The sequence below is a fragment of the Coregonus clupeaformis genome, chromosome 19 (genome assembly GCF_020615455.1).
Source record: "Coregonus clupeaformis isolate EN_2021a chromosome 19, ASM2061545v1, whole genome shotgun sequence".
In the NCBI taxonomy this organism is placed as follows: domain Eukaryota; kingdom Metazoa; phylum Chordata; class Actinopteri; order Salmoniformes; family Salmonidae; genus Coregonus; species Coregonus clupeaformis.
In genome coordinates this window covers 22,095,089-22,119,974 of record NC_059210.1, presented here as the reverse complement: position 1 = coordinate 22,119,974, position 24,886 = coordinate 22,095,089, and the positions used below count along the sequence as shown (strand labels likewise).

The following is a 24,886-nucleotide window of genomic DNA, read 5'->3' as shown; positions in this document are numbered from 1 at the left end:
ACACTTGACTCCAGAGTGGTCTGTTCTTGCAATTTGTAGTCTATGATACACTAGGTATGTGGACACCCCTTCAAATGAGTGGATTCATCTATTTCAACCACACACGTTGCTGACAGGTATATAAAATCGAGTATATAGCCATACAATCTCCACTACCGAGTTCCAAACTGCCTCTGGAAGCAACGTCAGCACAAGAACTGTTCGTCGGGAGCTTAATGAAATGGGTTTCCATGGCCGAGCAGCCGCAAACAAGCCAAAGATCACCATGCGCAATGCCAAGTTTTGGCTGGAGTGGTGTAAAGCTCGCCACCATTGGACTCTGGAGCAGTGGAAACGCTTTCTCTGGAGTGATGAATCACGCTTCACCATCTGGCAGTCCGACGGATGAATATGGGTTTGGTGGATGCCAGGAGAACGCTACCTGCCCGAATGCATAGTGTCAACTGTAAAGTATGGTGGAGGAGGAATAATGATCTGGGGCTGTTTTTCATGGTTCGGGCTAGGCCCCTTACTCCCAGGGAAGGGAAATCTTAACGCTACAGCATACAATGACATTCTAGATGATTCTGTGCTTCCAACTTTGTGGCAACAGTTTGGGGAAGGCCCTTTCCTGTTTCAGCATGACAATGCCCCCGTGCACAAAGCGAGGTCCATACAGAAATGGTTTGTCGAGATCGGTGTGGAAGAACTTGACTGACCTGGACAGAGCCCTGACCTCAACCCCATCGAACACCTTTGGGATGAATTGGAACGCCGACTGCGAGCCAGGCCTAATCGCCCAACATCAGTGCCCGAACTCACTAATGCTCTTGTGGCTGAAGGGAAGCAAGTCCCTGCAGCAATGTTCCAACATCTAGTGGAAAGCCTTCCCAGAAGAGTGGAGGCTGGCTCTTATAGCAGCAAAGGGTGGACCAACTCCATATTAATACCCATGATTTTGGAATGAGATGTTCGACGAGCAGGTGTCCACATACTTTTGGTACTGTAGTGTATTTCAGATTTAGATATGATGTATCACAAAGTGGTTTGGATGTAGTGAAATACTTTTTTGTCGGGGCATGGACTCAACAAGGTGTTGAAAGTGTTCCACAGGAATGCTGGCCCATGTTGACTCCAATGCCTTCCACAGTTGTGTCAAGTTGGCTGGATGTTCTTTGAGTGGTGGACCATTCTTGATACACACGGGAAACTGTTGAGTGTGAAAAACCCAGCAGCATTGCAGTTCTTGACACAAACCGGTGCGCCTGGCACCTACTACCATACCCCATTCAAAGGCACTTACATCTTTTGTCTTGCCCATTCACCCTCTGAATGGCACATATACACAATCCATGTCTCAATTGTGTCAAGGCTTAAAAATGATTATTTAACCTGTCTCCTCCCCTTCATCTACGCTGATTGAAGTGGATTTAACAAGTGAAATCAAAAAGGGATCATAGCTTTCACCGGGATTCACCTGGTCAGTCTGTCATAGAAAGAGCAGGTGTTCTAAGCCACCCGAAACATCAGAGTTTATATTATGATGTTATGAAAAAATTAAATAAAACAACAAACAAAAAATGTAAATGATGGAGATTGAAAGTCTCAGTCGGCTTGGGATGAAGTTGAGGCAGTTTGGGCTGGAAAGGCAGTGGAGGTTCAGTGGAGGTTCAGTGGAGGGGGCATCAATGGGACAGCCAAGGATGAAACAAAAACGGAAAAAACTGGCCCGGAGCTCTTCAACAGCGTTCCACACCTGCTTCTCTGAATGGTCAGTCACTCCATTGGAGCCGCTCCTTTGGTACTGGTTCCTACATTGCCAGGAATGTAGCACCCACCTGGGTGATGACACGACTAGAGCAGTCAAAACCCCCTCAAAATAAATACAAAAATGCACACACAAAAAACACTTCGAAATAATACAAATATGTACAATATTTACAGAGCTCTCTGCCTAGGCTACCTCATGTCGCTATGGCAACGACGGCAACCACAATGTTCATGGAGGTATGAACATTATCAGGTAGTTGAGTAATGCAAGAGGGGGGAGAAAACAAAACAATGCTAAAGCCCATTTCACGCTTGTCATTTGTCAGACTGCAGCAAGACTGGGTTTTCTAGTGCTGACTCCAGGATGTGTGTGCCTGTGTGCCTGTGTGCATTTATCCTCCTGAATAAGAGGTATTATTTCAGAGCCTGCAGGGAGGAGATAAGCTTGGGGAGTCCTCCGCTGTAGGCAAGCCAGCATGGCACATCCGGAGGGCGGAGAGGGATAGGAGGTTGTGTGTGTGTGTCCAAGAACAATTTGTGAAGTGCCTGACAAGTGCAAAAGTGGCTGTGAACCACAGGTCTGAAAGGAAACAGCCACATATCCTCCTTGATTATGAAAAAGTAACTTTTCACCATATTTCTGATTCTTTTAGCTCCTATCTGAATGTAGATCATGACAATAATCATAGGACTAAAAGGAAAGAGAAACTCTGTTTACAGCAGTGCGTCTAGATTCAGGAACTGTAATGGCAGGAACAACCAGAAAAAAAGAGTAAAACTGTACTGTCTTCTCTAATGTGCGTTTTTTACACCTGTTGTTGAATACTAGATGTGGCATTGTAAAAATGTATTGTCAGGAGCTAACAGATTGCAATGGTATCCTTGGTATGTAATACAAAATAATTTGGTTGGTGCTTTTTTGGTCCTATTTTACACATGTGAATTTTAAATGTGTTTTTTTGCCTTTCCCAACTCCCCGAGACACACTCGGAATTGTCCAGCCCCCTGCAGCAATTAGGGTTAAGTGCCTTGCTCAAGACTACATCAACAGATGTTTCACTTTGTTGGCGATTCGATCTAGTGACCTTTAGGTTACTGGCCCAACGCTATAACTGCTAGGCTACCTGCCATCCAATGTAGTAGCCTACATTATACCATTGTGCTTAATAGCACTGAACATAACTATCAGCCCTTGTACATACAGTACCTGTATATGTCATTGTCATTCATAATTTTCTTCAGAAATAACACATTTCAAGAGTATGGGACAATATAATAATAATAATAAAATAAATAAAGTTAGTAACAATATAATTACAAAGAAAAGTTTTCATCCAACAATAGATTTTTTTGTTTGGTTTCCAAAGAACTATCAAGAGAACAACCTTGAAAAAGAAATGTACATTCCATTGTATTGATATACAATGGACAGATCCTTGGGTGATTACCCTACAATTCCCAGGCCAATCCATTGCAAATGTTATGTTAGACTGGTTATTAGCTGGGGGTAGGTTTTGAAAGGGTCTATTGAGATGTCCCCAGAGTTTGGTCACCACTCACCAGAAACTCAGGATTACAAAGCCATTTCTAATTTAATGGAGCTACGTGTAATACTTTAGCCATAAATTGAATTTATTCTGGTGCTTTTTTAAGGTCACCGCTTAGAAACACCTAACATGGCTTAGTACTGCTTATTACCTTATCATAATCCAAAAAACATCTGCTGTAGTGCCACACACTACAACAGCCGGACCTGCTAGTCACGGTAAAAAAAGCAAATTTCAGTTTCAGACGTTGGTCTAAAAGGCGGCACTCTAAAAATGATTTATATTATTTTGTTACTAATGGTATGTTATTGACATTTGGCGCTAGTATCAAGTGGACATTTTACATGTATAACCTTTAAACTAAGACTCAGCGATATTGCCACAAGCAGCAGAATGAACAGCAGATATTGCAGATGAACGACTTTGTATTCACAAAGAATATATGTGCATGTGCATGGGTGTGCTTCACCCTGCTGCAATGTGATAGCTGCGGAACCAATACAGTAGAAGTTAGTTCCATACTTATTCAGTTGTTGCAGAAGTCGGCTCGATATTGCTGTTAACTTTGAGCATCGCTGACTCTACCTTCAATACTCCATGTTACCTCGTAATATGCTGCTGTATCCCATTTTTACAGCATGCTGTTAAAATATGATTGTTTTTAGCCAGCCATTTACACCGCAACACCGACAATAATATTGAGGCACTGTGTGGAGCCCAATTATGACTAATGAACAATGAAGCACCCGAAAATGGATTGTGCAAGTGCATCACTTTAAATGCAGGTTGGCGTTTATTGTCATGAATCTTGCCCTGGAGGCAGCACTGCAGTGGTCACTAGCTGGCACAGCCACAAAGTCATAAAATCAGATTTTAAACCTAACCCTAACCTTCACCCTAACCTTAACCAACAGCTAACCCTATTGCCTAACCCTAACCTTAAATTAATACCTTTTTTTTCATACATTATTTATGATATAGACAATTTTGACTTTGCAGCTGGCCCATCTAGCGGAAATCGCTCAGTTCTGCCTCCAGGGCAAGATTCATGACAATAAACATCAACCTGCACTTAAAACCCTCGAATGATGCAAGATGAGTGGCCTCTAGTCTCGGAATTCCCAGATTTGGAGCAAAAGCACTAGGTCTGGGAATCATGCTGGATTCTCTTGAACACTTCGAAAGGGGAAAAAAAAAGTTAGAGGAAGGGTCCTCTTCAAACTTATAACGCATGCAAACTACTCACTTGCAAAATACACCCATTGAAAATGTCCTCCGCGAGCTCCATCTAGCTAGCTTTTGGGAATGTTTACGGCAGGACATGAATGGATAGGGCTCTGGACGCATTTATGGTACGCGTCCAATTTCCACCTCTGTCCCAACTGACGCAGGTACTTGTACAGACGTGTATGCCACAGGAGGTAGGTGGCATCTTAATTGGGGAGGATGGGCTCGTGGTAATGGCTGAAGCAGAATAGGTGAAATGGTATCAAATACATCAAACACACGGTTTGATGCCATTCCATTCGCTCCATTCCAGACATTATTATTAGCAGTCCTCCCCTCAGCAGCCTCCACTGGTGCATGCTGGAACATTGGTACATTGTGGGAGGCAACCAGTACACTAGAGAGATTTAGTGGCCTCTGCAGTGACTCATCCCTTTAACAACTACTCACAAAGAAACCCAGCATCATTAGCTAAAGGCTAAAAGTATGTGTGTTTTTCTATGGAGAGCCTTGAATTCCATACTGTCTTCCATGAAAACATATTGGGTTGACTCTATAAACACATACAGGCTTTTATTGGAGAGGTCCAATCTCTCCAAGTAATTGAATGATTTTTCTACTTCCCATTTAATATGTTCCCATCCCATTCCATACACACCTAATCATAACCCTGACACTTTCCTTCCTTGTTATACTCCAGGAGTCGAAATACACGGAGGAGCAAATTAATTGTCAATTTAGATTGAGCACGTGTGACCATTTTGTACACTGTGGTTAGTCACTCCTCGAAATAGAACTCTTTCTCAGTGCAAGAATAGAACAGGTTGTTATGATCCCTGGAAAGCCATAGAGGAGAAGAAGGAACACCTCAAAGTACAAACACCTACAGAATATATGTGATGGCACAGCTCTACAATATGTGAGCTTAAAGGGGAACCACACCTGCTGATTTGGCCTTGTTTTTGGGCTTGCTACTCAAGAAATGTTGGCACCCATGACAGAAGCCAAACGTGAGTTGGCTTAGGGGTGTGGTTTGATGTGGGTGTTTCTTGGATGTGTCCTTGGCACCACCAAGACACACCATATGTCAGAACCTTGCCCGCAGCTGTTTCACCCCACTCAATCACAACAAACAAACCTCCTGCAGGTTGAGTTCAGTAACTACAGGCAGATGTATGGTGAGATGCCAGAGTTCCCTGATCCTGTTGCAGAATACACAGGGTGATACGATTCAATTCAAGAATAAAAAAAGACAATACAAGTAAAAGTTGTGTCTAGTAAAACATTTATGCCGAGTAACAGGGATCTCTCCATTCAGAGACATCAGAATGAAACCCGTCTGTCAGTCTGGACTTCATCACATCATCTTGCAAGTCTCCATGTGCTGGCTCCATACATGTTTTTAGTTCACAAAAGTAATTCATTTTATTTTGGGACCAGTTGAACCAGTGGACTCAATAGGCTGAGTGAATGAGGAGTGGATGTCGTCAACCTTCTTTTCAAAGTGGTTGACAGTCGTCCGCAGAGAGGGAGGAGAGAGGGGGAGGGGTGGAGGATTACTGAGAGAGAAGGTAGAAAATAGTTTCCTATGGTTAGAGGCAGAAGCTTAAGATTTTGAGCGATAGAAAGTGGCTTTAGTAGTGGATACAGAGGAAGAGAAGGTAGAGAGGAGTGAGTGAAAGGATGATAGTTCCTCCGGAAGTTTAGTTTTCCTCAATTTTCACTCAGCCCTGTTCTGTAAGCTCGCAATGAGTCACTCAGCCATGCAGCAGGAGGGGATGGCTGAGCAGGTGGGGAGGAAAGGGGACAGTGCAAGTCATAGGATCCGAAAAGGGAGGAGAGTAGGGTCGGAGAGGCAGAATCAGGAGACAGGAGGGAGAAGGATTTTGCAGAAGGGAGAGATGATAGGATAAAAGAGGAGGGAGTAGTGGGAGGTATATAATATAATATGCCATTTAGCAGACGCTTTTATCCAAAGCGACTTACAGTCATGCGTGCATACATTTTTTGTGTATGGGTGGTCCCGGGGATCGAACCCACTACCTTGGTGTTACAAGCGCCGTGCTCTACCAGCTGAGCTACAGAGCGAAGATTGTGACGGCACATGACCATCTGGGTAGGGGCTGAATGGCTACGGTTGGAGGAAAGGGACACAGAATAGGAAACAAAGTAGTGATCAGAGACCTGGAGGGGGTTGCAGTGAGATTAGTAGGCAAACAGCTTCTAGTAAAGATGAGGTCAAGCTTATTGCCTGCTTTTTGAGTGGGAGGGGACTGGGAAAGGGTGAGGTCAAAAGATGCAAGGAGGGGAAAGAGAGTTGGAAATAAATTAATCAAAGGCAGACTTCGGGAGGTTGAAGTCGCCAAGTACGAAGAGCGGTGAGCAATCGTCAGGAAATGAGCTTATCAAGGTATCAAGCTCAGTGAGGAACTCTAAGGACACCTGGTGGGCGATAGATGACAACAATGTTAAGCTTGAGTGTACAAGTGACAGCATGGAATTCAAATGAGGAAATCAAATCAAATCAAATCAAATCAAATCAAATCAAATTTTATTGGTCACATGCGCCGAATACAACAAGTGCAGACATTACAGTGAAATGCTTACTTACAGCCCTTAACCAACAGTGCGTTTATTTTAAACAAAAAAAGTAAGAATAAAACAACAACAAAAAAAAAAAGTGTTGAGAAAAACAAAGAGCAGAAGTAAAATAAAGTGACAGTAGGGAGGCTATATATACAGGGGGGTAACGGTGCAGAGTCAATGTGCGGGGGGCACCGGCTAGTTGAGGTAGTTGAGGTAATATGTACATGTGGGTAGAGTTAAAGTGACTATGCATAAATACTTAACAGAGTAGCAGCAGCGTAAAAAGGATGGGGTGGGGGGGCAGTGCAAATAGTCCGGGTAGCCATGATTAGCTGTTCAGGAGTCTTATGGCTTGTGGGTAGAAGCTGTTGAGAAGTCTTTTGGACCTAGACTTGGCACTCCGGTACCGCTTGCCGTGCGGTAGCAGAGAGAACAGTCTATGACTAGGGTGGCTGGAGTCTTTGACAATTTTGAGGGCCTTCCTCTGACACCGCCTGGTATAGAGGTCTTGGATGGCAGGGAGCTTTGCCCCAGTGATGTACTGGGCCGTACGCACTACCCTCTGTAGTGCCTTGCGGTCAGAGGCCAAGCAGTTGCCATACCAGGCGGTGATGCAACCAGTCAGGATGCTCTCGATGGTGCAGCTGTAGAATTTTTTGAGGATCTGAGGACCCATGCCAAATCTTTTTAGTCTCCTGAGGGGGAATAGGCTTTGTCGTGCCCTCTTCACGACTGTCTTGGTGTGCTTGGACCATGATAGTTCGTTGGTGATGTGGACACCAAGGAACTTGAAGCTCTCAACCTGTTCCACTACAGCCCCGTCGATGAGAATGGGGGCGTGCTCAGTCCTCTTTTTTTTCCTGTAGTCCACAATCATCTCCTTTGTCTTGGTCACGTTGAGGGAGAGGTTGTTGTCCTGGCACCACACGGCCAGATCTCTGACCTCCTCCCTATAGGCTGTCTCATCGTTGTCGGTGATCAGGCCTACCACTGTTGTGTCGTCGGCAAACTTAATGATGGTGTTGGAGTCGTGCCTGGCCATGCAGTCATGGGTGAACAGAGAGTACAGGAGGGGGACTGAGCACGCACCCCTGAGGGGGCCCCCGTGTTGAGGATCAGTGTGGCAGATGTGTTGTTACCTACCCTTACCACCTGGGGGCGGCCCGTCAGGAAGTCCAGGATCCAGTTGCAGAGGGAGGTGTTTAGTCCCAGGATCCTTAGCTTAGTGATGAGCTTAGAGGGCACTATGGTGTTGAATGCTGAGCTGTAGTCAATGAATAGCATTCTCACGTAGGTGTTCCTCTTGTCCAGGTGGGAAAGGGCAGTGTGGAGTGCGATAGAGATTGCATCATCTGTGGATCTGTTGGGGCGGTATGCAAATTGGAGTGGGTCTAGGGTTTCTGGGATTATGCTGTTGATGTGAGCCATGACCAGTCTTTCAAAGCACTTCATGGCTACAGACGTCAGTGCCACGGGTCGGTAGTCATTTAGGCAGGTTATCTTAGAGTTCTTGGGCACGGGGACTATGGTGGTCTGCTTGAAACATGTTGGTATTACAGACTCGGTCAGGGACATGTTGAAAATGTCAGTGAAGACACTTGCCAGTTGGTCAGCACATGCTCGGAGTACACGCCCTGGTAATCCGTCTGGCCCAGCGGCCTTGTGAATGTTGACTTGCTTAAAAGTCTTACTCACATCGGCTACGGAGAGCGTGATCACATAGTCGTCCGGAACAGCTGGTGCTCTCATGCATGCTTCAGTGTTGCTTGCCTCGAAGCGAGCATAGAAGTGGTTTAGCTCGTCTGGTAGGCTTGTGTCACTGGGCAGCTCGCGGCTGTGCTTCCCTTTGTAGTCTGTAATAGTTTTCAAGCCCTGCCACATCCGACGAGCGTCAGAGCCAGTGTAGTATGATTCAATCTTAGACCTGTATTGACTCTTTGCCTGTTTGATGGTTCGTCGGAGGTCATAGCGGGATTTCTTATAAGCTTCCGGGTTAGAGTCCCGTTCCTTGAAAGCGGCAGCTCTACCCTTTAGCTCAGTGCGGATGTTGCCTGTAATCCATGGCTTCTGGTTGGGGTATGTACGTACGGTCACTGTGGGGACGACATCATCGATGCACTTATTGATGAAGCCAGTGACTGATGTGGTGTACTCCTCAATGCTGTCTGAAGAATCCCCGGAACATGTTCCAGTCTGTGCTAGCAAAACAGTCCTGTAGCTTGGCATCTGCGTCATCTGACCACTTTTTTATTAACCGAATCACTGGTGCTTCCTGCTTCAGTTTTTGCTTATAAGCAGGAATCAGGAGGATAGAGTTATGGTCAGATTTGCCAAATGGAGGGCGAGGGAGAGCTTTGTATGCGTCTCTGTGTGTGGAGTAAAGGTGGTCTAGAGTTTTTTTCCCTCTGGTTGCACATTTGACATGCTGGTAGAAATTAGGTAGAACGGATTTAAGTTTCCCTGCATTAAAGTCCCCGGCCACTAGGAGCGCTGCATCTGGATGAGCGTTTTCCTGTTGATTAATGGCCTTGTACAACTCATTCAGTGCAATCTTAATGCCAGCATTGGTTTGTGGTGGTAAATAGACAGCTATGAAAAATATAGCTGAAAACTCTCTTGGTAAATAGTGTGGTCTACAGCTTATCATAAGATACTCTACCTCAGGCGAGCAAAACCTCGAGACTTCCTTAGTATTTGATTTTGTACACCAGCTGTTGTTTACAAATATACAGAGACCGCCACCCTTTGTCTTACCGGAGCCAGCCGTTCTGTCCTGCCGATGTAGCGTGTAGCCTGCTAGCTGAATGGTATCATTGTTGTCGTTCAGCCACGACTCCGTGAAACATAAGATATTACAGTTTTTAATGTCCCGTTGGTAGGATAACCGTAATCTTAAATCGTCAATTTTATTCTCAAAAGATTGAACGTTGGCTAATAGTATTGATGGGAGAGGCAGTTTACTCGCTCGCCGTCGGATCCTTACAAGGCACCCCGACCTACGTCCACGATATCTCCGTCTCTTCCTCAGGCGAATGACGGGGATCTGGGCCTTGCCGGGTGTCTGTAGAATATCCTTCGCGTCCGACTCGTTGAAGAAAAAGTCTTCGTCCAATGCGAGGTGAGTAATCGCTGTCCTGATATCCAGAAGCTCTTTTTGGTTATAAGAGACGATGGCATAAACATTATGTACAAAATAAATTACAAATAACGCGGAAAAACACACATAATAGTACAATTGGTTAGAGGGCTGTAAAACGGCAGCCATCTTCTCCGGCGCTGTTTATGTAGATGGACAAGTGAGAGGGAGAAAAGAGAAAATCTCCACACAGGAGAAATTAGTAGCCCTGTGCCACCACCGCGACGACCAGATGCTCTCGGACTATGTTTTTTTCAGACTACATAGAGACCCAGAGCTTCAAAATGGTATATCATAAACTGTAGTTGGAGTAAACATTATGCTGCTTTGAAAGATGATAAACTTGTAAAACCACTTGGAGACAAGTTGGAGAAAAGTCCTTGAAAGAGTTTGCTGAGATTTTCACACTTGCTAGAACATTTTCACACTTGCTTTGTTAATGCCTATTCAGCATCGTTCACACCCTCTTAAGCCTTGCTCCATTAATCTCTTTAAGAATTCACATGTAAAAGTTTGTAAGTCAACATGGCATTGTCCTTCAGAAAGTAATCTTTCAACTGAAATTTTCTCCCACTGAGCTTTGTTGATAGCACCAGCTAAATTCAGGGCAGCAATGTTATTGAGCTGTAGCAACACTTTTGCAGTTGTCCACAGGGGAAAGGGGGATCCCTAGTCAATTGTACGACTGAATGCCTTCAAGTGAAATGTGTCTTCCGCATTTAACCCAACCCCTCTGAATCAGAGAGGTGCAGGGGACTGCCTTAATCGACGTCCCGGTGAACAGTGGGTTAACTGCCTTGCTCAGGGGCAGAGCGACAGATTTTAACTTTGTCAGGTCGGGGATTCGATCCAGCAACCTTTCGGTTACTGGCCCAATGCTCCTACCCGCCAGGGTACCTGCAGCCCCATACTCTCAGCCAAAGCCCCCCACCCCCATTCCGCTCATTTCACTACACGTACAAAGCAGTCGAAGTTTAAGCACCGCCTTTGCCCAATCCTGGTAAATCCAAATAATCAGTGACGAAAATACAAAGACCGGAACTACTGCTGCTCCTTATCGTACGCATTCCATCCTATCAAGACAGATTATTTGGTTTACGCTCAGAATCTATCCATGAGAGATTAAGAGCAGTCCATAGACCTCATACGAGGTAAGGAAACAAATATCTGAATACATTATTTCGCTGAACTTTCCCATTACGTTCAAAGAGTTACTACTTTTAAAGGCCCAGTAAAGGTGCCGCCAAACAAAGCCATGTGTGAAAACAGTCTGTGATTAAAAGACTGAAACACTGGAAGCATTTAAAGGTTATACAGTTCTACCTGCAAATCATACATATTTCTACCTCAATCACATATCAGTAGTAATGAAGGAATAAAAATCCACTAGACAAAAATTGCCCGTTCCAGCCAGCTTTGTGTGTAGACAACATTAGCAAAACATTGAAATTACAACACTTCCTAAACTCCTTGCAACAGTTGTTTCACAACAGTTTTTGTAATACAAATGTTTATATATTTTGTTTAAAGGAGGCGTTATGTTTTTTGACAAACAAATCTCTATTTTTGATATAAATGGAATGTTATAGAAGTGTCCGGACACCTTTTTTGTGATTTCACTTGTTTTTTAGAAACTTACCCCAAACAGCAAATCACTTCCTCATCCTCGTTGTGTAGTATGAAAAAACATGAACAAAAAACATGAACACCCAAATACGTCCTTTTAGAAATGGCAAAGCTCTCAGTATAGTGATGCAGGTCTTTAGGGGTCGGTTTCGCGGACACAGATTAAGCCTAATCCTAGACAAAATTACACTTTTCAACTGGACAGTCTGATTTCCAGAAGGACGATTAGAGCTAATCTAGATCTAAGTAAAGGCTTAAATTAAACCTGGCCAGAGGCAGGTTTAACTTCAGATTAATGAATGCTGGCCCCCAGGTTGACGTTGGCAATGGAGGAAAATTGATTACCTGGACTATTTAAATTATGATCAAAGAGCACCACCAAGGCCAGACATAAGGGCAGTTATAGACAGGAGCAACCCACAGAATGATTTTGATGAAATCAATTTCCGTGACAGCTGACATTTGTTTGCTTGATCCGTTCATCTGACTCTCTTCGGGGAAGGCCCATCCCTCCTTCCCTATACAGTGGGGAGAACAAGTATTTGATACACTGCCGATTTTGCAGGTTTTCCTACTTACAAAGCATGTAGAGGTCTGTCATTTTTATCATAGGTACACTTCAACTGTGAGAGACGGACTCTAAAACAAATATCCAGAAAATCACATTGTATGATTTTTAAGTAATGAATTTGCGTTTTATTGCATGACATAAGTATTTGATACATCAGAAAAGCAGAACTTAATATTTGGTACAGAAACCTTTGTTTGCAATTACAGAGATCATACGTTTCCTGTAGGTCTTGACCAGGTTTGCACACACTGCAGCAGGGATTTTGGCCCACTCCTCCATACAGACCTTCTCCAGATTCTTCAGGTTTTGGGGCTGTCGCTGGGCAATACGGACTTTCAGCTCCCTCCAAAGATTTTCTATTGGGTTCAGGTCTGGAGACTGGCTAGGCCACTCCAGGACCTTGAGATGCTTCTTACGGAGCCACTCCTTAGTTGCCCTGGCTGTGTGTTTTGGGTCGTTGTCATGCTGGAAGACCCAGCCACGACCCATCTTCAATGCTCTTACTGAGGGAAGTAGGTTGTTGGCCAAGATCTCGCGATACATGGCCCCATCCATCCTCCCCTCAATACGGTGCAGTCGTCCTGTCCCCTTTGCAGAAAAGCATCCCCAAAGAATGATGTTTCCACCTCCATGCTTCACAGTTGGGATGGTGTTCTTGGGGTTGTACTCATCCTTCTTCTTCCTCCAAACACGGCGAGTGGAGTTTAGACCAAAAAGGTCTATTTTTGTCTCATCAGACCACATGACCTTCTTCCATTCCTCCTCTGGATCATCCAGATGGTCATTGGCAAACATCAGACGGGCCTGGACATGCGCTGGCTTGAGCAGGGGGACCTTGCGTGCGCTGCAGGATTGGCGGCGCACAATTGGCCCAGCGTCGTCCAGGGTAGGGGAGGGAATGGCCGGCAGGGATGTAGCTCAGTTGATAGAGCATGGCGTTTGCAACGCCAGGGTTGTGGGTTCGATTCCCACGGGGGGCCAGTATAAAAAAATAAAAGAAAAAATTGTATTCACTAACTGTAAGTCGCTCTGGATAAGAGCGTCTGCTAAATGACTAAAATGTAAATGTAAATGTAATCCATGACGGCGTAGTGTGTTACTAATGGCTTTCTTTGAGACTGTGGTCCCAGCTCTCTTCAAGTCATTGACCAGGTCCTGCCGTGTAGTTCTGGGCTGATCCCTCACCTTCCTCATGATCATTGATGCCCCACGAGGTGAGATCTTGCATGGAGCCCCAGACCGAGGGTGATTGACCGTCATCTTGAACTTCTTCCATTTTCTAATAATTACGCCAACAGTTGTTGCCTTCTCACCAAGCTGCTTGCCTATTGTCCTGTAGCCCATCCCAGCCTTGTGCAGGTCTACAATTGTATCCCTGATGTCCTTACACAGCTCTCTGGTCTTGGCCATTGTGGAGAGGTTGGAGTCTGTTTGATTGAGTGTGTGGACAGGTGTCTTTTATACAGGTAACGAGTTCAAACAGGTGCAGTTAATACAGGTAATGAGTGGAGAACAGGAGGGCTTCTTAAAGAAAAACTAACAGGTCTGTGAGAGCCGGAATTCTTACTGGTTGGTAGGTGATCAAATACTTATGTCATGCAATAAAATGCAAATTAATTACTTAAAAATCATACAATGTGATTTTCTGGATTTTTGTTTTAGATTCCGTCTCTCACAGTTGAAGTGTACCTATGATAAAAATTACAGACCTCTACTAGCTTTGTAAGTAGGAAAACCTGCAAAATCGGCAGTGTATCAAATACTTGTTCTCCCCACTGTAAGTACTGATTAACTGAGATTCCTACTGCAGCCCTCATCCTCAACATACAATGCCCGTTCTGCCAGTCACATTCTGTTAAAGGTCCCCAATGCACACACATCCCTGCAGCTAGCGACTGGAACGAGCTGCAAAAAACACTCAAACTGGACTGTTTTATCTCCATCTCTTCATTCAAAAACTCAATCATTTTAGGCGAAAATTTAAAAAAAGGGTCCGAACCTTATTAACAAAGTACTGAGTCTGAATACTTATGTAAATGTAATATTTCCGGGGGGGTTTTGGTATACATTTGCAACAATTTCTAAAAACCTGTTTTCGCTTTGTCATTATGGGGGATTGTGTGTAGATTGATGAGGGGGGGAAATTATTTAATCAATTTTAGAATAAGGCTGTAACATAACAAAATGTGGAAAAAAGTCAAGGGGTCTGAATACTTTCCGAATGCACTGTATATATGGATGTCATATTCCCATCAAGTGTCCCTCTACAGCAGATACTGAGGAGTACAGGAATCTTAAAAACTGCTTCTCAATAAATGTACAAAGTGTGTGCACTCCCAATATGCAGTTCTCCAACATTGTTGCACGTTGGAAAGGTGATTTTCCCAAACTCCTCTTTGTCTGCTCAGCTTGAAGGAGGACAACATAGTGGAATCATACTTGGTGACAGTGGGTATAAACAGACCAACTTCTTGTTCACCCTCTATCATCATACAATTACATTTACATTTTAGTCATTTAGCAGACGCTCTTATCCAGAGCGACTTACAGTTAGTGACTGCATAAATGTTTCATACAATAGAACCTGAGCAAGAACGGTACAACCAAGCTCATATCCACACCAGAGGTGTAGTGGAGCGCATGTTTGGAAGAGTCGTTTCCAGTGTCTCAGAAACACATTGCGCTTTCAACCAAGAAGATGCTGCATTTTCATAATTGCAACAGCAGTGCTTCACAATCACCATGGCTGCCCAGATCCTCACATGGAGATGAGGATGACCCAGATGTTCCCATGGTTGAGGCAGACAATGACAGAAATGGACAAGGCTGCAGAGGCTTTTGCTATGCAGCACTTCTCACAACAAAGATAGCTATTTTTATTTATTTATTTTTATGTCATTTAGCAGACGCTCTTATCCAGAGCGACTTACAGGAGCAATTAGGGTTAAGTGCTTTGCTCAAGGGCACATCAACAGATTTTTCACCTAGTCGGCTCGGGGATTAGAACCAGCGGCCTTTCGGTTACTGGCACAACGCTCTTAGCCACTAAGCTACCTGCCGCCCAAGTGATTGAAGCAAATAATAGCCGTGGATTGGTAACAAAAAGGTTTTTAATTCACAAATGGAAATATCGGGACCCCGAACTGGTACTGGATCGAGAAGAACATTGGTACTGCTGCTGCTTCATGTTTCTCTCCTCCTCCTTCATAGCCAACTCAACATGAAGGATTTGCATCTTCAAATCATGCTCTTCTTTTAAATACATTAGTTTGCGCTCATGAAATTCCATGTCCAGTTTCTCATGAATGCTCAGCATTTTTGTCTTTATCCTCTGGCCTGGCTTAGTTATACAATCTTCCCTCTTGGCTGCTGCAGATGTAGCGGGCTGACCTTCCTCCTGTCTTATCCCCTCCAAGCTATGGTGATCATCTGCCTCTTGAAAATGATTACATTGCTGCATTAGAGAACATTATCTCTTCAAGAGTTGAGTTCATTACATCATTTTTATTATGGGAGTGCAAGAGATGACTGACAACATTACATATTCCCTGCAGTCCGGGGATGGCACATGTTGAATGAATGTGTCCTACCAAATGAGGATCAGAACAGTCCCCCATCTGAACTGTCCAAACGGCCATCAGGGATACCTTCCACGGGTTTGCTAGTGTCGTATCTGAAGATTATGCCTTTGTTAAATGTTTTTCATGACGAAATGGAATGTTGGTTATGTTAGTATCACAAGACAATGGTTAGTATAATGTAACATATAATAGACAGGAAGTGTATTGTAAACTGGCCAGAAGAGGGAGCCCATCTTGTTGCATTGGTTATAAATAGGGGTGAACGAAGAAGATAGGACAGAGCAGACATTAGAATTGGACGCCACTGCTCTCCGGACCACGCGTGTCTGTAAACTCATGCTGAAGCTTGTGGTCTGAATAAACCTTATGATCAATGTTCAGTATGAGCAGACTCCTTTTGTTGACAGCAATAATTGCCACCATTCATCATATACTACATAATGGCGAGCTTACCAGGAGGGATGATGCAATCCTTCTTTGCTGCATTTGGAGTCGCCAGGCTAACTCAGGCTGACTTTGGTCTGGAGTCATGACCCGACTAGATACAGCTAAGTTGTTGGTTTTGTTACTGCTTATGTACATTGGAGGAGTGTACCCGTACGACCGTGTTTCGGGTGGCGTTGTTGCTGGTCGACTGGAGTCTGCTAAAATGTTATTTCATTGGTAACTATAGACAATGATAATTTAGAGTGATAAGTTTATATTTCATTGGTAACGGATGGCAATGAGGATTTAGAGCATACATTTATATTTCATTGGTAACTATGGGAGATGACAAATTTAGAGCAAACGGAACGGTAGAGAGTTATATTGCATTGGTAACTATAGACAATGATGGGGTTATTTCATTGGTAACGTTGGACAATGATGGAGTTATATTGCATTGGTAACTATAGACAATGATGGGGTTATTTCATTGGTAACGTTGGACAATGATGGAGTTATATTGCATTGGTAACTATAGACAATGATGGGGTTATTTCATTGGTAACGTTGGACAATGATGGAGTTATATTTCATTGGTAACTATAGACAATGAGGATTTAGTAGAGGGAAAATGATTAAGTTATATTTCATTGGTAACTATGTGCAAGGATATGGTTATGGTTATATGTTAAGGGGAAGCGCAGGATGTGGGATTGTGTATTAGGCCGCAGTTAGCTAGAGGCTAAGGCTGGATTGTTTTGGCCACGTGGTGCCTCGTGGCTAATGCTTGATTGTTTCAGGTCACGTGGTGCCTCGTTGCTAAGGCTAATCGTTGTAAGGCTAAAGTGTGAATCATGCTATAGTGTACCTTAGGCTAAGCTAAATGCTAATGCTACAGGCTAATTGTGTTGTGTGCTACATGTTAACGTATCCTTAGAGATTCCGTTACGACGGGTGAAAGTCTCTTAAACTTGTTTATGTGTTTGTAAGTCAGGTTATATGTTTTGTGAGCGCTGTTAAATGTTGTTTGACTATAAGGGGGAAATGGGGAATTACAGCTGGACTGGTATTCTGTTTGGAGAGAGAGAGTAGAGAATCTTCCTTTCACGGTGAAAGTGTAGTGAGGAATGATATTTGGGCATGTGTTTAATTTTGCGACATTACACTACAGAACGGGGGAGTTGGAGTTTATGGCACGAGATTAGGGAACGTTTTGTTTTACTGGCACTAGACGGCATCACGATGGGATGCTGCAACTCAAGCATGAGGTTAAAATGATATTTGCGCATGCGTGGGATTCTGTAAAACAACACATTGGTTAAACTGCAGGGGGAGACAGAGGAACACAGGCGACGGAACAAATACGCATAAAGAGATTTTAACACGAATCTTAGAAGTTTACAGCGGTGGGTTAAGATGAAACTTGTTTTGGGACCTATTGAATTTATAAATTAAATATATGGTGGCGGATTATAATAGAGTGAATTAAATAATTAAATGACGGATTAAAATCAAAATGTTTTTGGGCGATCTATAATTAGTCCTGAGTTAAAGTTTTAGAGTGAATGTAGAACGAACGAATATTGAATGGTTGGAAACACTCAGTGATGGCATTAACTATTAAAAGCTGTTTCTGTGTCTTTGTCCCTTGTCATGAGAGACAGGAGAGAGGGGAGTGAGGAGATACAGGAAGTGATCACGTGACGCGGTGGAGGGATCAAATCATCAAACAGGTTACTGTTACAAGATATGTGAGTTTATGACGATTTTGCATAGGCTTGGCAAATACTATTTAATTAAAAAATTGCATTTTGGATGTTCTGTGTATCATTTATTGAAGGGTTAGAGGCTTTGTTTTTGGGATTGCTTTGAAGTTGACTAATTTACTTGCATTTGATGGGTTGTGGTAATATAGTCAACACTAATGGATAAATTGGGGACATAGGAGATAGGAATAAAAATTGGTTTTAATTATTCATGATTTTTTAATTGACTTATTTGGATTTATTTGGAGTTGTTTAGGTTATATTAAGAATTACAGGGGGGAAGCCTACATAGGCTATATAATTTAAAATAAGATAGTTCACAATAAAGGAATATACAATGTTGTTACAATGGGGAAAAAGATATCAGGACTATGAAAGTCATTACACGGGTTGATATAGTGCATAGTGGTAATCCTTTAACTAAAGTGTTGCTAGGGTATCCGGCAAGTGAAACAAAAGTTGCCCTTCATTCTCAAACAGAAATTGATAAAATATGTCAGCGAGAAGATAGGTTTAAAAAGTAGAGCTTAGGGAGGTTTATTCTCAGCTTACAATAATCATTCAGGAGTGATTATTGCATCAGAAATATAGATTAATAATAGATAGGGTACCAGCAGAAACAACGATGAAGATGAATTCAAAACTCCAGAAGTAAGAAGAACCGACATGTCTGGAAACGAAGAGAAGGAGGTTCAGAAAGATGAAGATGAAGAGAAGAGAAGATGATGAAGAAAAGGATCCCAACAATAGGAGATGTCTGGAATGTGAAGGAGAAGGGGAAGTTAAAGAAGATGAGTGATGATGAAGAGGTTATGCATGGGTGGATATGACTCTGTGATCAGAGGGAAGTGGCAAGAGAGGAAAGAAGAAATGGATACTAGAGATTTGATCTCTGATGGAAGTTGAAGATGAAGAAAGCGATGAAGATTTGGAGATTAAAGGTGCTTTATTTTCAAGAGGAGTTTGTCCTACAAGGACTGGCACAGAAGAGAAGTAAGAAGATGATGGAAGATGATATTTCAAGAACAGAACTTAGAAGATAACCTGTTGAAGAATACTGATAGGTCCACAACGAGAAGAACTGGACGAAGAAAACTCAATCAAATACAACTTATAACTGGTGGTGGAGAAGAAGAAAAGTATGAAGAATCAGAGTGAACCAAATCAACAATCACTGTCACAGCTTCAACTGAACAATATCAAATGCAATTGTACCAGCCAAAGGGGGGTACCAGATGTTCCTTATCCACAGCAACAAGTCAGGAGGAAACAAGAGAACATTTTTAAGGAAGATACAGGGGCAATTCAAGATCACCTGTTCTCCAGGTGAACACTAAATATTCTAGAGTGCCTAGAATATCCAGAAGGGGGGTATCAGCTGATAGCATCGATTAGAGAAGAAGAGAAAATAGCCAACAATTGAAGTAAAAACAACCGACCATTAGAAGTGATAGTGAATAGGGGAAAAACGTATCTGGGTTCAGCCTAAAGAGGTTAAACATATCACTAATTGATAACGAATTAGGATAGGGATTTGAGGTAGTAAAACAGTTAATCAAAATAGACATACTAATATTAGAAGATACTGTTATTGCAGTGTTGGGAAGAGAATTGAATTGTACAATAAGATGTACACTAGACTGTCTAAGACAATCTGTCTGAAAACTTAATAGGGGTGACTGTTATTTTGGGTTATATTCTTACACTAAGAGATTTGAGGTTAGGCTAAAAAGGTGTTTAGTCGGTTTTGCCAAGTCTGTGTAAAGGAGTCAGGAGCAGGTGGGGAATTCCCAATCACGTATTCTAAAAATTGGTGGGGAAGGAATTTTGTCAATAAATCAGGGGAAAAGGTTTTAAATGTTATGAGAGAAAAGATTAGATTAAAATAAGTTAGGAGAACTAGGGGTGAAGGAACTCTGAGACAGTAAGCTAAGTTTCAAAGTTAGTAGTAAGACAGAGAGAGAACAGTGAGGAAGGACATTTTAAAGTTTAGTGGGGAGATATGGTAGGAGTTTAAATCGATTAGGAGCAGATGCATTGAGAAAGTATGTGTTGCTGAATGATTTGAGGGTGATTGAGTATCTATATTTACAGTTTCCAGCAGGAGATCAAGGTCATTATAGGTGTACTTTGTGTAATCAAAAGTTTGAAAGTCAGGGATTTAGAGATAGGACTGAGATTTGGGGAAAAAGTGACACTAGTGGTGATGGATGGAAGTACAAGGAAAGAGTTCAAAGTTTTAGGGGAAAACTGGGGGAAACTAGGAGTAAATAAGGACATTAACACTTCAGTCTATTAGAACAACAGAGAGAAGCAATTTAACTCTTTCAACATTGATAGGTATTAAAGTCATAAATATATTGCATTTGATTATAAGGGAACCAATACAGCACCAATTTTAGGGGAAAACACTTATTAGGGTTTAGGATGGGGACGTTTCTCCCATATGGAGAGATAATTATGGAGAATAAGTGTTGTTATCAGGACCAGGAGTAAAAGGAGGTATAGTTTAGAAGAGGGTTAGGAGTGACTGTTCACTTATGTTGTGTAATGTTACAGAGAAAGGTCAGGGAGAATATGTGTACTTATCTAGTGCAAGCATTAGAATTTGTTTTGGTTGGGAATTATTGGGTAAAGGGCTATGTAATTCATAAAGTGATGCTTATAATGGAAGAGTTGAGGTCTGTTGTAGCCTCCACAGTCATTGAGGGAGTTAAGGATAAGTTTATTACAGTAGTCACTCCAATAGGGAATAATCGAATAGGATGTTGGTAGTTTCCCACTAGAGGGAATTAAGGGTTTTAATTCATCAACTAAATCAACAACGTTAATGGTAACTTTGGGAAGGGATTAATGATACGATGGTAATAGCAAATGTAGGAAGGATGACAACAACTTTTCTGAAATTAAAGGAGGCAGCAAGAGAGACTCAGGGGTTTAGGTTACTACGAATAGGGTTAAAAAGTAGAGCAGATAGTAGTAGAGAGCAATATAGGTTAATCTGAAATGGAGAAGAGAGATTCATCATGGAAGCTGCAGGATGGGGTCTTTTGATTTTGATGACAGAGGGGGGCATCTGATCAGTGCTGCTCGTTCCTCTGTTGTGAAAATTAGAGATAGATTAACTCATTCGGTAAGAGTCAGTGAGGAATCTTGAGGGTTGATGTCTGTTGGGGATGCCAGCCCAAGACGTGTTAGACGGTCGCGCGGCCTCTGGCAGGTGTGGGTCAGGGGTTATGCTTTGTCATGACTGTGGTATCGGCAACAGTCATTGACAGATAAAATAATGTAGTTGTCAGAACAGTAGGGTTTAAGTGTTCTTGGGTAAATGAATTATCCTATGGGAATTGTTAGATGGAAAGTAAAGTCAGGTAACAGTGGAAACCTGAAGTATTCAGGTGAACCAGTGAGGATAAAAGTTGTTGTTATTCTAATAAAACATATGAGGTAAGGGGTGTGTTTATGGGAAGATCAGATTGGGATGTTATAGGATTACTTAGGATAAGTATGACCTTAAGGGTAGTAATGACAAATAATATGTTACTTAGGACTTTGATGGTTAAAATATTAGCTTTTGACTGACAATGTGACTATGGGAATTTTAGAGATATTTGGTAGGTTTGTGATGATAGAGTATATTCTTACCCTATGGGGGATAGGATGTTGTTACAGGTCAACGTTTAAGCTTCCATATGAGGTTTTTACCATTAAAAGAGGAGTGGTACCAATACAGAAATCTGAAGCTAGGGTTGAAAATGGGGTGAAAAGAGACATGGTTACAGGTCATAGTCTTCAAGCCTATCATTGAAGAATAAGTTTAAGGGAGAAGGGGGGACTTCATTCATGGTATGGTGTAACATTTGGGAAGATAATATTGATAAATATTAGTTATACTTTGAGTCCAGATAGTTCAGATAATATCACTGGGGTTATAGATGCATTATAAGGGATGCATTTGAAAGGATTTGGTTGCAAGATCAATTAGGCCAGTAGGGGCAGTGATGGGTTAATGACAGCTTTGATAGCAAGGTGTAATATGTTACTGACTTTTGAGGAAGCTATGAGATTGAAATAGGTTGGAGAATGATGCCGGTGTTGACTGTTCCGGATCTGGACGAAGACGGACGAGGGGGTCTAGATGGACTACTGAATGGATAAATATCCTTTTTGATTATTTGATCATTTTATTTTTATTGTTTCAAGGAAAACATTTTTTTTTTTTTTTGTATGATTTTAGTATGATTTATGAATCAAGGGGGGGATAGGTTAATGTGATTCATGCATCATTTATGTATCATTTTTTAAATTCTTAGGTGAAATGGAGGTTTAATTTGAAAGTGGTTGTTTTGCAAAGGATACTGTTTGGTCGTTTATTTTCTTGTCATTCCAGAAGCATTTGGGAGAACATGTGGAGATTGGAATACTCAAACAAAGACAATATGAAGGGAGGAGATGAAACAAGGAGGGTGTGGCTGATTCCATCATCAACAAGTCCATTGGAAGAGGACACTACAGGGAGATGAAGTGTAGTGGACTACATTCCAGTGTCTGCAATGAAATATAGACATATTTGATGTGTAATACATAATTGTGTCATATTCTTAGGTATTGATTTTAGTAGAATGATGTTTGATGTTATTGAATGCAGATGAGGATCTTAGATGCTTTTGTTTATTTCGGTGAATGTTTAGGGACAGAGAAGGTCTAGGAAGGGAGAGATTCATTGTACGATTCGATGGGTTGACCAGCCGTACAATGGATATTTATGGATAGGATTTTGTTTACATGTGTATTTAATTACATCATAGTTTCAAATGCATTTACATGGTTAATGAGGTTATCTGGAGTACCGACGGTGGTTGCCTGGGGCAGAGGGACCGTGAGAGAATTTTACTGTCTTGATTGATATGGATGGATGGCTGCTGGACAGTTTTTCGCTCTTACACTCCATAGAGATTTCTTCATATGTCATAGTAATGTATTCACACTTCATAAACAGGTATTTCATAGAAAGGTATTTACACTCTAGAGGAGAAGGTGTTTGGTTTAATGTTAAAGATACTCAAGGAGATAAATGGTTAATAGTCATAATCTTATTCTGTTTGTTTTCGAGACGTTTATTTCGTCTCGAAAAGGGGGGAATGTCGTATCTGAAGATTATGCCTTTGTTAAATGTTTTTCATGACGAAATGGAATGTTGGTTATGTTAGTATCACAAGACAATGGTTAGTATAATGTAACATATAATAGACAGGAAGTGTATTGTAAACTGGCCAGAAGAGGGAGCCCATCTTGTTGCATTGGTTATAAATAGGGGTGAACGAAGAAGATAGGACAGAGCAGACATTAGAATTGGACGCCACTGCTCTCCGGACCACGCGTGTCTGTAAACTCATGCTGAAGCTTGTGGTCTGAATAAACCTTATGATCAATGTTCAGTATGAGCAGACTCCTTTTGTTGACAGCAATAATTGCCACCATTCATCATATACTACACTAGCTATTATGATCCCGGTCAACAAGTCCCCCAGTTCATCTGTCTCTGGTCTTACCAGTCTTCAAACACTCCCTACGAGTAACAGCATTTGTCTTCTTTAAGTAGATTTTTTATGTTTTTCCACAGGACCTTAGAAAGAAAAGACAACATAAGAATGATATTAGTAATTATGTATGATATTGTTTGTGTTAAATTTCTGTCACACAAATACATTTGGCCTTGCCTACACCTAGCGACTTGTTTTTTAAATGATATGAGGAAAAAATATTCAATTTTATTTGGAACGGCAAGCCAGACAAAATTAAACAGGCCTATTTATATAATGAATATGAATTCTGAGGGCAGAAATGATTCAATATTAAAGCATTAGACCTCTCACTAAAGGCTTCAGTCATACAAAAGTAATACTTAAATCAGAACTGGTTCTCTAGCAGATTAGTAAGAATGTGTACGCTGGGAGTCGGGAAGCAAGTACTGGGAATGACTTTAATGATAAATGAAACACAAGTAGCGTACAGACATGAAACACAGGAACAGAATCAATAACGCCTAGGGAAGGAACCAAAGGGAGTGATATATATAGGGAAGGTAATCAGGAAGGTGATGGAGTCCAGGTGAGTCTCATGAGGCGCAGGTGCGCGTAACGAAGGTGACAGGTGTGTTTAATAATGAGAAGACTGGCGATCTCGAACGCCGGAGAGGGAGTATATGTGACACTCACCCTTGTTCAAGAATGGTCTTTTTCCCTTTATTTCAGAATACCTTCGGTTATTTGAAACGCCAGAGAGGGAGTATGCGTGACAGTACCCCCTCCCTGATGTGCGACTCCAGCCACAGGACGCCGACCAGAGGGACGGGCCCAGGGACCAGGAGCGGGCCAATCGTTTCTGCTGAGGCTAGGGAACCTGTCGATCCGGCTGGGGCATGAGAACCCATCGAGCCGGCTGGGGCATGGGAGCCCGTCGAGCCGGCTGGGGCATGGGAGCCCGACGAGAGGGCTGGGGCATGGGAGCCCGACGAGCTGGCTGCGGCATGGGAGCCCGACAAGCCGGTTTTATGTTTTTCTGCCATGCGTAATATGCAGTAAGCTATGTATTGTATAATGGCACAATCATAATTTTAATTCAGGTTTTTTTCGGGCTTGGGCTCATAAGCCTATGCATGTTTTACACTC

The 24,886-nt window shown here is 42.4% G+C and overlaps 1 pseudogene; it reads right to left on the bottom strand.

Annotated features, from left to right (window-relative positions):
- Positions 1-24,783, bottom strand: part of LOC121531207 — a 52,782-nt pseudogene extending 27,999 nt beyond the window's left edge.
- Positions 24,784-24,886: the final 103 nt, after the last annotated feature.